Raw genomic sequence first — 12,828 nt, forward strand, 5'->3', positions numbered from 1 at the left:
AACAATTTCAAGGCAGCAAAATGGACATATTCACAAGAAAAGGACATGTCCTCAATCACAATAGATTTTGAAACGTCTCTGGTAATATTAAGGAACAGATGCAAATTATTAATGGTCAAAATGTGAAAACACAATGATCTTGTTTGACCTGTGTATATATATTAAACCCTGCGCTAGAAAACTAAAGAGTATACAGTTTGGAGCACAGATGGAACAACTAAAATATTCACCACTGTCAAATTTAGGTAAAGAGATTTTATTCCAAAGGATTATGACAGTAGAGAGAGTGCTGCAACCACAAAATCCGAAGTCTCAGCAACCAGACAGAAAAGAACTTTTCATTTATACCGAGGGCTAAACAAGTCTAGGGAGAAAATCCCATATTCAGAATAAATGAGCAGGTGGCATGACGCACAGTTGATCAGGGAACGTTCTACCCTTAAGTCACCTACTCTTGGGAGTGGATGGTGTGGCAACAGGCTTCTTCTGAATTACAGTGCTCAAGCGTGGTCCAAAATTCAGGGGCCTTGGGAGAGGAGAAAAACGTAAGTAAATGTTGCTTAAATCATGTTTACAAGCATTGTTCTGAGTGATCAATGAGGACAAACAATTCAGTAATCGTTGACAAGGCAAAGGGTGGGATTTTGGAGGGTCTGTATCTGGATGGTTCCTAAGTAAACAAAGGGGCCAACGTAAGTCTCATTGGAAACTAATGGGGAAGAGTGGTTCTTAGTAAGCTGTTAAAAGGGGAAAGGAATCCTTTTACCTTTGCTGTTTTCCAGAGTTACAGAATTAGACTGAAGTCCAATGTCAGTATATAATGACACCAAGGAAAATTCAAAAGATAATGTATGTTAATTTTGAAAATTTGAACATTAGACAGTTTTTGAAGCTAGTGATGTTATCGAAAAATCTTACGGAATAAAGAACAAGTAAGAATAGCCACAAAAGAGAAGCCAAAAGAAAGTGGCTATCCGTAGGAGACCTGTTTATTCATGACTGGTAGATCAATGAAGTTAAAAATTCAGAAATATGCCAAAGTGCACATGAAAAGTTAATAAGTAGCAAAACCTACAGTGGAGACATTAATATTCGGGAAATGGAAATTCCTGTCACAATAAGAAAGGGTCTTATTCATCACATCGTATGGCAAGATAACGGTCAAAGGGTATAAAAAATAAAATATGGTTGAAACACACCATTATAAAGCAATTATGCTCCAATAAAGATGTTAAAAAAAAAAGACAATATGAAGAAGGAGGAAAAAAAATACGGTTGAATTATTCAGTAAAGCATGGTTCTCAAGCACCTGACTGTGTAGCCAGTTACTTGCTCACAGCCTCCAACAGAGCCCCTTAGACAATGCCAGGTTTGGGGTTGAAAATTTTCCTCAGTGATTTTTTTTTTTTTTTTGTGTGTGTGTTCCTCAGTGATTTTTGATGCCTCCAAGTGAATGGCGAACAGAAGTGAAAATTATGCTCTGCAGGGAAGTGAGTGCAAAATGGCACATTCCGCAAGGCACAATTTTGCCTTTCCTGTCACAGTCCAGTTTCCATCACCTACTCTAAAACTCAGGCTTTCGCTTAATAAGAACGTATTAACTGCCTGGGGTCTCAGAAGTTCCCGGATCAGGCCCCGCCCACAACCTCGAGACCCGCCCCCTCCCCCGGTCCCAGAGCTCTCAGCGCCTCGCGGCTCAGAGGACCCTCGTCTTTGCTCGCAGAACGTTCTCACCTCTCCGCTTCTGCACCTAGCCTGGCTCCAAAGGACACCAGACCAGTTCAAAGGATCCAAAGTAGAGAAGCAGAACCTCTCCGTTGGGAAGAGGAACAGACCAGAATCTCCCAAGTGCGGGTTCGAAGGCCACACCCGGCGTCCACAGGCTGCGCCCAGCCATCAAACACCGCTTCCACCCACCGGAACGTCCTTTGACGCGCCGCTTAGTGGCCCCGCCCTCGACCCGCCTCCTTGCGCAGGCGCAGTGAGGTGCAGACCCAGAATAAGAGGCGCTCTCTCGCGAGTGAGTCTCGGTTTTTCGGTCCGAAACTAACGGCGCTATGCAATCTTCAGGCCCCGCTTCTCCACACCTCGGTTTCGGGGGTGTCCCGGTAAGTTAAACCACCCTGAACGCGGTCGTCGCTCTCGCTCTGAGTCCGCCCTTTTCGCGTCTCGCGGCGTCGGCAGAAGACTCTGTTCGGTCCTGGGAGTGTGGGTCCGGTTCCGGTTTAAATCGCTCTGAGGAGGTGCCGGCCCCAACTTTCTGCTGTCGGTCCGTAGAGACACTGGCCTCCTGCAGCGACGTTTTCCTACTCTGACTCCCTTTCTCAAACCTTTGTGTGACTCCCGGCTCCCTCCCCACCCCCACTCCTCAGTACTGTTGCCATCACCCTCTTTCTTTGATGGCTCATTGAGTCATGACAGTTGATATATCCTCACACTTGTTTTACCTTTAATCTCAGAAGCCACTGGGTATGTTTTAAATGTCCAAATTACTTTCACTCTAAATTTCATTGTTCAGATTCTGAGGTTTCTGCTGTATTCTGTACTGGAACTATTCTCTTATATGTGGTAGATAACTTCACTGTGCATGTGGTAAGGATGTTGATCACCTTCTAACACACAAAACCTAGTTTAACCAGTTAGTTTAACATTCAGTAGCTTCTTTCTTCCCTTAAGTGATCTCAACTAGTGAGCTCTGAGTTTAAGTGTCCAACTAAGTAGATTGTCCCCCCAAGTCCCCTTTGTCCTTTCTGTGCAGTTAACTGATGGGCTGGATTTGTTACTGACCTGGGTTCTTGGACTCTAATCAGTAGAAATTGATAACAGGCCAGACGAAGAATTCAGGCAAAGCTTTATTGGGACTCGTGCTGCGGCACAAGTGAACGAGAACAAGAAACAGGTGCCCTTGCTCGCCCCCTGATGGGGGTGTGTGGTGCGAGCTGGTCCCTTAAAGGGGGTGAGGGTAGGGGCAGATCGGTGGGTCGGGCCTGAGGTGTAGCTTGGGTGGTCTGCCCACCCCCTTGGTGGTGCTGGGTGCAGGGATCATGTGCAGTACCCTGCTTTTGCTCTCAGCACCTCAGAAGTGGCAGTTGGGTTTTGGCCTTTTTGTTTCTTATTGTTCATAAGCTGTTTGCCCAAGCTGTGCATGTATGCAGTTATTTTTAGTGCCTTATGGCTTCTTTGTATTCCTTGTTCAGGACACCTCTGTCCAGGTGCAGGCACTGTAGTCAGGGGCCCCAGGTTCCAGCCTTTTCTAGATTGATGTGAAACTTTGTTTCCACAGAACCCATGTGTTCATGATGAAGAGATTGTTAGGGCTTATCTCCACAGGTGACCCTCTTTCTTGTTTTTCTGGAGGAATAACTATTTGTAATTTCATATTTTTTGACTATAATGTTTTCTGGAAAAGAGGAATTAAACGTTTGAATTTGATTAAACCATGAAAGAGAAGCTTCTCTTGCTCAGGAATATGAAAGGTAATCTGGAATTAGGACATTTAAACCCTTTCTACCTAAACCTATCCAGGCTGCCACTTCTACCCAGTTCTGCTCACCTAACTCAGATATCTTCAGGGTTAACTTGGTAAAATTTCTCCCCCTCCGAGCCTCAGTGTACCCACCTGTGACATGGAGAAGATAGAGGAGACCAGTTTGCCCGGTTATAACTGAAATTTTAAACACGTTCCAGTCTACCAACAATTATGAAAAAACACTTAAAAAAAGAGGCAGGGGCATAGGCCCAGAGTTGGAGGCATACCTTTTTCTCAGCTTGTCTGTATCAGGAGTAAATCATAAGTTTGATTGCGTCATCTCTTGCCATTAAATCCTTTTATGGTTTCCCATCACCCTCGGGACAAACTGTTCAATATCGCTCCAGCAGGGAGCTCTGGAGATGGGGTGGCCCCCCAGATTTGCTCCCAATTATTGTATCAGATGGTAACTCCATTCACAATCCCTGTTGATCCAGGGGGCAGAGACTTAGCTCAGTCAATTCCACGTCCTCCTCTTAGCTTTCAAAAAATGGGGGAAGAATTTCTGTCACCACATGGTGCTTTTTAAAATAGCTATTATTAACAGTACTATTTTCCTCTCCCCCTTTCTACTGTGGCTCATGCCATCCTTTTCTAAATTTGATGTATCCTCATACTTGTTTTAACTTAATCTCAGAACCCAGTGGATATATTTTTTAAAATATTTATTTGGCTGCGTCTGGTCTTAGTGGCAGCACATGGGATCTTTAGTCGTGGTGTACAGACTCTTAGTTGCGGCATGTGGGATCTAGTTCGCTGACCAGGGATCAAACCCAGGCCCCCTGCATTGGGAGCACGGAGTGTTAGCCACTGGACCATCAGGGAGGTCCCTGGATATTTTTTTTTTTTTTTTTTTTTTGCGGTACGCGGGCCTCTCACTGTTGGGGCCTCTCCCGTTGTGGAGCACAGGCTCCGGACGCGCAGGCTCAGCGGCTGTGGCTCACGGGCCCAGCCGCTCCGCGGCATGTGGAATCTTCCCGGACCGGGCACGAACCCGTGTCCCCTGCATCGGCAGGCGGACTCTCAACCACTGCGCCACCAGGGAAGCCCCCTGGATATTTTTTAAATTTCCAGATTGTTTTCCCTCTAATTTATTGTTTAGATTATGAGGTTTATATGCTTTTTATCCTAACTTGGAACTATTCTTTGATGTCTGGTAAATAACTTTACAGTATTTCACTATGCGTGCGGTTAAGGATGTTGATAATCTTTTAACACTCAAAACCTAGTTTAACTAGTTTAACATTCAGTAGCTGCTTTCTTCCCTTAAGTGATTTGCTAAATTAGTGAGCTCTGAGCTGAAGGCTCCAGCTAAGCAGATGCTCCCCTCTAATCCCCTTTATCCTTTCTGTGCAGATGTTGAAGGATGGGCTGGATTTTTTGTTTGTTTTTAATTTTTTGGCCACGCCACACGGCGTGTGGGATCTTAGTTCCCTGACCAGGGATAGAACCCGCACCCCCTGCAGTGGAAGCGTGGAGTCTTAACTACTGGACCACCAGGGATGTCCCAGGATGGGCTGGATTGATGTGGAATTTTGTTCCAACAGAGCCCATGTGTTCATGATGAAGAGACTGCTCAGAGTTCATCTCTACAAGTGACTCTCTTTCATGGTTTCCTGGAGTAATAACTATTTATAATTTTGTATTTTTTATTCTGTTTTTTTGGGGAGTGGAGGAATTAAATGTTTGGGTTTGATTAAACCCCTGAAAGAGAAGCTTCTCTTGCTCAGGAATATGGAAGTTAATCTGGAATTAGGACAAACTCTTTGTATTTAAACTTATCCAGGCCACCACTTACACTCAGTTCTGCTCACTCAACTCAGACTTCTTCAGGGTAACTTGGTAAAATTACTTCCCCTCTGAGTCTCATGTGCCACCTGTACCATGGAGAAGATAGAGCAGACCAGGTTTTCAGAGTCTGAGCAAATGGGATCCCTGAAATGATTTTGAAAATTGGTCTTGTGTTTGCATTTGGCAGGTTTTTTGGATGTGTGCCCAGTTATCATTAGAATTTGAAACATATCCCAGTCCTCCAACAATAATGAAATCCACTAAGAAAGAGGCAGGCGCATAAGCCCAGAGAAAGAGGCATGACTATCAGCTTCTTTCTCTATCTATGAATCGTGGGGTAAATCTTTTTTCTTTTTTCTTTGAGACCTGTGATGGTTTCATAGCGTATGCAGATGTCAAATCACTGTTTAGTATATTTGAAACATGTATTGTACATCAATTATACTTCAAAAAAATAGAAAAAAGCTAATGTGTCTTAAGAATACATTGATATAAATGCAACATTCGATATCAATATCATAAAAACAGATGGTTGGTTCTTCATCTCTTCAATAGAATATTCTGTTTTGGACTTTGGGCCAAATTTTAGGAAGAACCTTTGACAACGTAGGATGCCTATATGAGAAAGCAGAACCAGGCCAAAGGACCTGAGACAACTTTCTGAATAACTGCTTGATTACAATCTTCACATAAACACTGGAGCACTGTAACTGAGTTCAAGAAACAATATTTATTGGCTTATGATGTTTGTCATAAAAAAATACACAGTATGTTTTACTGAAGGCAGAGGTTATGAAGAAAAGATTAGACCATGTGGAAACTTGTAGTGTTGGATGTGTTGCTGTGTGTGTCCACGCTAATCAGTATCAACGAGAGGATGAGTGGGCAGGTAATGCAGTCAAATGGAGAACAGTTCCTACTCTGATTGCCTTGAGGGGGTAAGAAGGCTACTTGTTGAAGATAGAAAATACCTCATCAGTATGGACTACCCTAGCTCCTTAGGTATTATTATATCCTCATATTCAATGACCTGGGTCCAGTCCCAGCTGGCATAAGATCCACTTTTTAAATAGTGCTTGAGAGTGAACTGATGAGGATGATTATAATTTTTGTGACTTTCTGTTTGAATCAAAAAAAAAAAAATCCCACAAGGACTCAGAGGCAAAGAATATTCAAATCAATTTTCACTGCAAAGTAAAGGAGCTGTTACAGTGGAGGATTCCTGGACTGAATGTCAATATTATGACATAGTGTGAGTGTGTTTCGTGTTTGGTAATTGCAGTCATTGTTGCTTCTGTTGTGGTCATCCATTTCCAATGCCTGGTGTCAGTTTATTTATCTCTTGTAAAAATAAAATACAGTGTGTGTGTGTGTGTGTGTGTGTGTGTGTGTGTGTGTGAGAAAAATAAATAAAAATAAATAAATAAATAGTGCTCGAAGTTGCACCAGTGGACGTGTTGGGAGCCACATCCTTGTACCTTCTGGTATACAGACAAATTTTAGCACTAGTAATCCAGTAGGAAGGTAATAAAATGATCTTCATAATAAAATGATATTACTATGAAATGATATTGCTGTAAACACAATGACATCTTCCAACTGGTGTATGCTTACTTCTGCTTCTGCACTTATACCTCTGCTCATTCAATCTCAACAACTTATTTTCAGTGAGACACTGAAACACAGATATTTCTTTCCTAATAATTATGCTTTCATTAAGTGTTACATGATTAAGGATATCGTCTCGGGAGTTCCCTGGTGGTCCAGTGGCTAAGACTCCGCACTGCCAATGCAGGGAGCCTGGGTTCAATCCCTGGTCAGGGAACTAGATCCCACATGTTTCAACTAAAGCTTTTGCATGCCACAACTAAAAAGATCCCACGTGCCGCAACTAAGACCCGACGCAGCCAAATAAATAAATAAATACAATTTTGAAAAAAGGATATTGTCTTACCACTCAAGCGCCTTGTTTCAAATGGCCTATAAGCAGACCCCACCGAATGATGAGGAGCTGGGTAAGTCAGTTACCATAAGGTGGGCTTTCAAATTATGTTCAGAAGAGATCTCAGGAGGTGGCTGCCAGCATGTGGAACCGAATGCAAGCTACCAGAGTGGAAAACATGTTCCCTGTTACACAGAGCTTACATTCTTTTAGGGAAAATAGATATGTGAATATTTTTAAACATATCTTGTTAAATGAAATAACAGAAGCATGCGTAAACTGCAGAGGTGAATGATTCTTTCTGGGTGGGATTAAATGGGACCGTTAGGGGAAGAGAAAGAATCAGGAGAGGCAGCTCTTACAGCCATTTCATCTTAGTTTATTTTTATTATTCAAGTTGGATTTAAATAGTTTATATTAATTCAACAACTAATGAAGGAGAAGCAGCATTCCAAAATAAAGAAAGTAAGTGTATTGTCAGGGTGGAGAAGAGGATATTAGCATCCTGTAACGTTGCTTGGACGCAGAGCGTGACGCAGAGAGTGAAAGAAATGCAGGCAAAGCAGGGGTCCTGTTACCGGGGGACTCATGACATAGTCTCTCCTAAGGAGTTTGATTTGATCCTGTTGACACGAAGAGGTCATTGAGAGGCTAAAACAAGATACTAATAGGTCAGTGTTGCATTTTAAATAGTGAACTCTCATAAGTAGGTGGATTATGGATTGAAGGAAGAAGAAATCACAGGCAAGGGAAACTTCGCAGATCTTTGAAATTATCTGAGTGACACGTGAGGATGCGTGTGGGGTAGAAAGTGTCATGTGAAAGGAAAGGATGAATTTGAAACCTATTGAGAAGGTAGAGTCTGTGTCGTTTGATGATTTATTAGATGTAGGTAAGAGGAAAGGATGGAGTAATTGACGATGATACATTGTTCCCTGGAAGAATAGATACTGTGCCACTAATTAAGTTGAAGAAACAAGTATAATTACAGGTTTCAGGGTAAATCTTAAGTTTAATTGTGTCATCTGTTGGCATTAAACCCTCTTAGGGTTTCCCATCGCCTTCAGGACAAAAATCTAAAGTCTTCAGTATAGCTTCAGCAGGGAGCTCTGGAGCTGGGGTGGCCCTTCAGAGTTGCTCCCACTTGTGCGATGGGACAAGCATCCTATCCTGCATCAGCCAGTCACTGGATGCTGGCTTCGTCGGAGGAGCCAGGGGCTGGGACGAGGCACTTGCCTCTGGCTGAGGGCCAAGTGGACAAGGACGGCGCCGTTGCAGTGCTGGGCGTTCCAGCAGCAGCAGGGAGGGCTTCCTGAAGAAGTGGGTGACGGGCTCACCGACTGGGCTCCTTACAGGAGGTTGTTTGCCTGCATCCCTCCTGTTGCTGCGGCCCTTCTCTCCCCCGTATTAAGGTTCTCCCTGTGTGTATACTTGTGGCGCGGGGCGGGGGGGGGGGTACGTTGATTCTAAGCATTTAAGAACGTGTTTTTGTCACACAGAATAATCCTACCTGAGAAAGAAGCTCAGAGGAAGAGGAGAGAAAGGAGAAGGAATGGCCCTTTCCCAGGTGAAGGTCATACTCTTTCTGGACTGTTCTCTCCTTCCTAAAATGACACGTTTTGGACGCGCTGAGCTTCTCGGTCTCTGAAGGTTCCTGTCTAAAATACTTACACACAGGGCCTTCCCTCAGTCTCCTGTCACCTCCCTGCAGATTCCATGGCACTGTGACCCAGTGATGGGGAACTTGGGCAGAGCCCCCTTTCAGGTGGTCATCCGTGAAAGGTTTTATACTCAGGTGTGGATCGGAGATGGGGAGTCGGCTCTGTGGTGTCAATGAGGTAGAGCAGTGAGGATCGTGTAGTGCACCCTTCTGAGTGTCCCTTCATCTCCACGTAAACCAGGATGAAAGCGACTACATGTGTAAGTGATGTACTACTGTGCACAGATACCTGAGGAGGTCTGGGAAGGAAGACTGATATGGGGAAACTTGCTTTGTCAGATTTTATAAGTGCCTTTGAAATAAAAGGAGTGAATCAGTGTTTTTCACTCTAAAATACCAGTACTGTAAAGTAGAATGGGAAGTTGAGAAACAAATAAATAATAGGGTGTTATCTAAGAATAAGGGTTTTAAAAATTATTCACAGCACGTTCGTCTTACAGAGACCCTCCTGTTCATGTAGGGACTCTCATGCAGCATGTGTTTTATTTGTTTATTTATTTATTTTAAAAGATTTATTTATTTATTTATTTAGGCTGTGCCAGGTCTTCGTTGCAGCATGTGGGATCTTTGTTCCAGCATGCGGGATCTTTGGTTGCAGCATGTGGGATCTTTTTTAGTTGCGGCATGCATGTGGGATCTAGTTCCCCAACCAGGGATTGAACCTGGGTCCCCTGCATTGGGAGCGTGGAGTCTTACTACCCACTGAACCACCAGGGAAGTCCCAGCATGTGTTTTAGATAAAGATGGTTATAATTTAGCCAAGACACAGGAGCACAAATTTCTGTCATCAGATAGACTGGAGCCAAATTATAATTCTACTGCTTGTTGTTCAGTGTTATATTTTTTTGTTTTAAACACTTCATAGATACAGTTTTGTAATTCAGCTTCACACAGCGATGCAGTTTAGAGACTAAGAAGTAAAATATCCCCTTCCCTGTCGCATCTTAACACCATCACTTACTGTCTCCATCAGAAACCACAGTTCATTCTCAGTGCAGATCTTACAGCAGTACATTTATATATGGAAATGTGATTTTAGAAAATATTCTTTACTAAATATTTTGTTATGGTATTTTATTCTTCAAATTTAAATATCGACATACCATGTATCTTAGACTTGTTTTCATGAACAGACATAGAGATGACTTTCTTTTTTGTATCCTCAGTGGAGCATTCTCTTAATGAAGATAAATGGGTCCTTTACAGTTTTTACTGTTATAAGAAAAGGCCGGGACTTCCCTGGTGGTCCAGTGGTTAAGAATCCACCTTCCAATGCAGGGGACGCAGGTTTGATCCCTGGTTGGGGAACTAAGATCCCATATGCCGTGGAGCAGCGGAGCCCCTGCACCACAACTACTGAGCCTGTGCACTCTAGAGCCCATCCGCCACAACTAGAGAGGCTGCGTGCCACAACAGTTGTCCGTGTGCCTCAACTAAGACCTGATGCAGCCAAATAAGTAAATAAATTTATTATTATTTAAAAAAAAAAGCCACAGTGGCTGCTTCTGAGCATGCCGACTTTACTACAGATTTCTAAGAATTTCTCCAGAATCGGAAGGTTGAGCATGATTATCGGGTTAATGATGGTGTTCATAAGGAAGGACAGATACTACAGTTACTAAATAAAGATTTTAAATCAACTGTCTGAATCGTACTCAGAGACTTAAGGGGAACCATGGACAGAGAACTAAAAGAAAGTAGGAGAAAACTGTTTCAAGAAACAGAAAATATCAATAAAGAGAATTAGAAATTCTAGAGCTGAAAAGTACCACAAATGAAATTGAGAATTCACTAGAGGATTTCAACAGCAGATTGACAATCAGAATAAAGAATCAGTGAACCTGAACATAGGTTAATTGGAATTATCCACTCTGAATAGAAGAACGGTGGTAAAAAGAAACATGAACAGAGACTAAGAAACTTTTGAGACATTCCCAAGAATACCAGTATACACATAATAGGAGTCCTAGAAGGAAAGGAGAAACAGGAAAGGGCAGAAATAATATCTGAAGAAATAAGAGCTGAAAAACCTCACAAATTTATTAAAAATGTGAACCTGCAAATCCAAGAAAGTCAACGAACTCCAAGTATGATAAATTCATAGAGAGCTTGGGCAAGACACATAGTCAATTGTTAAAATACAAAAAAAGAATGTAGAGAGTAGCAAGACAGAAATGACTTCTCATGTACAAAGATGCTTAATAAAATTAACAGCCTCTTTCTCAGAAACTGTGGAGGCCAGGAAGGAGTCTGATGATATATTTAAATTTCGAAAGATTAAAAAAAATTCATTATCAGGCAAACTGCTTTAAAATTGATAATGAAATTTAGAGACTCCTAGATAAACAAAAGCTGAGGAAGTTCACACTGACAGACTTATACTACATGAAACACTAAATGGAATTCTTCAGGCCAAAATGAAGGGCTACTAGCAGTACCTCAAAGGCACAGGAACAAATAAAGAACAGTGGTAATATAACTACATAGGTGTATATAAAAGGCAGTATTACTGTATTTTTTGGTTTATAACTCATTTTTTAACCTGAATTAAAAGGCAAATGTGTAAACAATCATTATAAATCTGTTATTGAATGCAAAATGTATAAAGAAGTAATTTTTGACAATAACAATATAAAGGGAGACAGGATATATATATAAAATATATAATCTGCAGGGTGACCACTAAGAAAATAATTTTAACATATACAGAAATGTGAATATGAAGGGAATCAAAATGTTATGCATGTACAGACATACACAAAGAAGGAAACGAGGAATTACAAGACCAAGAAAATACTGGACATACAGAAAGCAAATAGCTAAATAGCAAAAGTAATTCCTCCCTTGTTTATTGGGTACTTTTAAGATAAGTAGATCAAACTCTTCATTAAAAGTCAATGATTGCAAGAATTTTTATAAAATGATTCTACTGTATCTTTCTACAGAATGCTTGATTTAAGATACTCAAATAGGTTGAAAGTGAAAGGATAGGAAAAAACATTGTGGAAATAGTTACCAATCTTAGCTACACTAATGTCAGATTAAATAAACTTTAAGTCATAAAATTGTTACCAAAGAAGTTCAAGGATATATATATATATATATATATATATATATATATATATATATATATATATAAGGTACATGTAACGTATATGTATTTATATACATAAAAGAGTCAATTCATCAAGAAGATGAAACAACTGTAAACAATATATACATAAGTACAAATCCCCACATTTTTTGAAGCAAAATTTGAGGAGAGATAGACAGTTCAACTATAATAGTTGGAGACCTCAAAATACTCTCCTTTTAAACTTTTTTTTTTGGCTGTGTTGGGTCTTCGTTGCTGCGCACGGGCTTTCTCTAGTTTTGGCGAGCGGGGGCTACTCTTCATTGCGGTGTATGGGCTTCTCATTGCAGGGGTTTCACTTGCTGCGAAGCATGGGCTCTAGGCACATGGGCTTCAGTAGTTGCAGCCTGCAGGCTCAGTAGCCGCAGCATACGGGCCCTAGGGCAGGTGGGCTTCAGTAGTTGTGGCGTGCAGGCTTAGTAGTTGTGGCTCACGGGCTCTAGAGTGCAGGCTCAGTAGTTGTGGTTGCATGGGTTTAGTTGCTCCACGGCATGTGGGATCTTCCCAAACCAGGGATTGAACCCGTGTCCCCTGCATTGGCAGGTGGATTCTTAACCACTGCACCACCAGGGAGTTCCCTCAATACTCTCCTTTTAATAACCAGACAGGAGCTCAATAAGGAAATAAAGGACTGAGCAAAACTGTAAACCAAGCAAACACTGTAGACCTAAGAGAAATATACAGAACACTCCGTATGACAAAAACAGAGTGTA

The 12,828-nt window shown here is 41.8% G+C and overlaps 1 protein-coding gene and 1 long non-coding RNA gene across 2 annotated transcripts in view; one reads left to right on the plus strand and one right to left on the minus strand.

Moving 5' to 3' along the window:
• Positions 1 to 12,828, minus strand: part of LOC307178861 (uncharacterized protein) — a 389,700-nt gene that overhangs the window by 320,990 nt on the left and 55,882 nt on the right. The window lies entirely within an intron of this gene.
• The window catches only part of LOC307178874, a 36,267-nt gene continuing 25,125 nt past the window's right edge, over positions 1,687 to 12,828 (plus strand). The window contains exons 1-2 of the long non-coding RNA XR_013825302.1: positions 1,687 to 2,108; positions 8,762 to 8,829. This is a non-coding gene — a long non-coding RNA (uncharacterized lncRNA). The remainder of the gene's footprint in view (positions 2,109 to 8,761; positions 8,830 to 12,828) is intronic.

The sequence above is a fragment of the Stenella coeruleoalba genome, assembly GCF_951394435.1.
Source record: "Stenella coeruleoalba genome assembly, chromosome: 20".
Lineage (NCBI taxonomy): Eukaryota > Metazoa > Chordata > Mammalia > Artiodactyla > Delphinidae > Stenella > Stenella coeruleoalba.